Source organism: Pinus tabuliformis, chromosome 4_1 (genome assembly GCF_031772625.1).
Source record: "Pinus tabuliformis cultivar Carrire ecotype Pingquan chromosome 4_1, CPIR1, whole genome shotgun sequence".
Taxonomy (NCBI): Eukaryota; Viridiplantae; Streptophyta; class Pinopsida; order Pinales; family Pinaceae; genus Pinus; species Pinus tabuliformis.
In genome coordinates this window covers 974,354,688-974,358,397 of record NC_142303.1, presented here as the reverse complement: position 1 = coordinate 974,358,397, position 3,710 = coordinate 974,354,688, and positions in this window count along the sequence as shown.

Below are 3,710 nucleotides of genomic sequence, written 5' to 3'. Positions count from 1 at the left end.
TTTTGAGCTCTAATGAATTACAATCCACCTACTCTAATCTACGCAACTGAAAGCACTTGAACTGTAAATGAATCCTACTCAATCACATACAAGAAATCAAATCAGCAGACTGTAAATTCTAAATGCATCTCAAAACAGAGGAAATAAAGTGCTGCAAGAACACGAGTAACAATACAACGAAGAGGAGGTCTATTACTCTCAGGTTGGGCCCTAACCTGAGAGCTATAGCTCCCTTAAAAGCTCAGAATTAGATCCAAATCTGCTTGCCTTTATTCATAATCAAGAGTCTGATGTCATGCCAAAGCTGGCTTACAAAAACAAACACCAAGCTGTAGCTCGTGCTCAGAAATTACAATACTAGTTCAAAAGTTCAAAAAGCTCCTATCAAAGGCTACGGCCTTCATAATTATACACAATGAAGATCAAGCTGGCTTCCTCCATTCGTGGAGCTTGGCTGTCCAACTGAAAGTCAAACTGCTATAGACTGCTGATCCTGTAGAACATGTTGGTTGCCTTTAAGCTCGGTGGGGAGAGCTGTTGGAGCTCGGAGTTAAGGTGAAAATCACAAGGAGGGTCATCAAGACTGTGGACAACCTCCCTATGAACCCGCAATGTCACCTTTGTTGTCTCCTTGTCTCCATTTGCGTGGTCTTTTGCTCTCTTTAATGCCAAAAACCTGAAATCATCATGTATTAGCCACATAAATATAATGCCTGCCCTTCTTCCTACAAACAACACGAATATAATAAGAAATGAATGTATAAGTGATAAAAGATGAATGGTTGAGCAAGGTAAGTAGGCCAAATGAGCCCAAATTGTACCAAAAATTGGGGCTCATCAAAGAGCATCTTCACAAGAACTATCAAATCATCACTTTAACTACACAAAAGGGTTAAATATTCCAAAGGTAGAATAACTTTTCAAGAAATCCTAATTTACACATAATAATAATGTAGCTATCATAATGTTTGTCAAGGAAAGGTAAATATATGCAAAAATGATCAAGAATTTCATTAGGGATGGGCCTACAAGATCTCCATTATTTGGGTGAATCAATACACATTAATTCGTTTGATTTTTCCACCCTAAAATGTCATATCGGGCCTAAAAAATGCCCCGGAATTCAGAACATCTAGAAATCACCAAAAAAATTATAACTAAACCCATTGATTTTCCTATCACTATGAAAATTATTATATTGATCTATCTTCAAATCCTTTAAATATTTTCTATGTTCAACCATTAATTCACCCAAATTTGTTAATGTAGACCTAATTTTTAGTCGACTTGTCATATAGACCAAGTCATTCTCTAAACCAATCAATCAACCAATGTAGCATGTTGTATGACTATAAAGGATTATTAAGTAAGTAGTTAATTTGGTCAACCTATGTGATGGGTTGACCAAGGTATAAAATAGTTGACTATAAATATGAGTCATCTATATGGTCATTTTAATTGACCATCGGGATAACTCAGCCAATGATCTTTGGTCAATTCAAAAAACCAATTGATCATTAATTGAGTTGACTAACCAGTTGATTATTATTCAAACCAACTAACCAGTCGATCATCAGTCAAGTCGACTAACCATTTGAACATTAGTCAATTTTACTAGCCCATCAACTCCCAGTTGATTTAGCTAACCAATAAATAATTAGCCAAGTTAACTAACCAAAACATTATCAATTGTGTCAACTATTAGTTATGTGAGCTAACTAGTTGATAACAGAAGTCAATCGACTATCTATTTGAACCAACTAATAGACGATGTTAGGAGGTTTTAAAGACAGTTTGACTTGGTAGTGGAATTATTCAATCACCAGTCAAATTGAACCCATATAATACCAGTAAACCACAAGTATGGTTTGACTAAGTATATAATCCAATTGACCATATACTTGAATCAATTACGAAATATGCAATTCAACGAAGTAGTTAATCCAATCAACCATTGTATTATGTAAATAAGCTATGTAATATGTAAGTAGTCGCTTTTTTTTTAATTGGATCGAGAACTTTAGGAGAATCAAGAGCTTCAAAATATTTTATGCCACTATTACACCATATACAATTATTTCATAAATGTCACAAATGGGTCAGTTACAACATGCCTATGGAGACTTGAACCCATGCAACTGGGGAAATAAATTACTAACCAAACCACTCGAGCTAAGATCCTTTGACTTCTTTAAAAGGAGGAAACATGGATGGGATTTGATCCACTTATGTGTGAATGGGTCATGGAACCATTTAATATGGTATTTCCTTTAAAAAGGAGGACATGGGGGTGGGCTTTGATCCACTTCTGTGTGCATGGGTCACAAAACCATTTAATATGGCCTCTCTAGGTGCAACCACACATTCAACCATTACCCCAAGGTGCTCACATGGCTCTAGGGAATCCCTCACGGGAATTGAACCTTGCCCAATAATGAAAAACTCTTCACTTTCCACCATTGGATCCAACCCCTTTGGGCTTTTAAAAAAGTAGGACATGTGAGTGGCCTTTGATCCATAGTATGTATGTACACGTCATGAAACCATTTAATATGGTTTCTTTAGGTGCAACCACACGTTAAACCACTACCTTAGGGTTCCCCCGTGACTCCAATAAATTCCTCATGGGACTTTAAACTTTCCTAATGGTGAAAAGCTCCTCACTTTCCACCATTGGAACCAACCCCTTTAGGCAACTAAGTAGTTGATTTGATCAACTACAATTTCCATGATTTCCCATCTATGTGGCTGATGTGATAATGCTAAATTTATTCCATGTTAACACTATACTCATCAAACTGATACCATTAATTTTCTTTTCAGTAGTTTTTGGTGCAATTTCAACCAAAGTTATTTAGGAGTGTGGATTTTTTTCGCTAATTCCACCTATGGTAAACTTGACAAATAGTTTTCTATCCCACCTAGAAAAAATTGTATTCTTCATTTTTTTATTTGTAGCCTAATGTAGGCCTATTGTTCAAACCATTGAGATTTGATACCACTTTTTAAGGTACCCAGCACTGTCTATGCACCATTGAGAGCATAGGGTACCTCAGAAAGTTCAAATTTTGGTTTGATGTAATCCAAAACCAATTTTTTTCCTTTGTAATTTATCCCTAGAGTTGACTTAACCCCTTCATTGATGATTACCATTGGCTTGTTTACTCTTTATTGACCATTTTCATGGACCTACCATCGAATGACTACCTAGTTACTATCCATCGACCATCCACATAAGTCGATTTTCCATCTACTTTAGGTTGATTTTATCCACAAATTTACTACTGATTAAAATCCTCTCAACCATTCCATTTCGTATATTGTCCATTGCATATATACATGGCTGGCTTCATGAGCCTAGGCTCTAGCTCTAATCAGCATCATTCAACTACTCTACACACGTTCTAATTATATTACTAGGCATATTTCCTCCATTATGATACCATGTGTTATCACTTAGAACTGCAGTCAATGTATGTAATGATGTCCAAAAAATTTCATATTCAAAAAAGAGTTGTCTAGTGGTTATGTTCCTATGTGTGTTACTTAGGGATCATGTTTTAAAAGGGTATTGATGTGAATCATTTTCAAAAACCGTTAATCATTCTCCATCATAATTGTTTAAGGCATGTCTTGTCTTGTTTGCGTCATTGGTCCTTTGCGCAGTTTCGCAGCGCAGTCTGATTGGCCAATTTGGCAGCGCAATGATG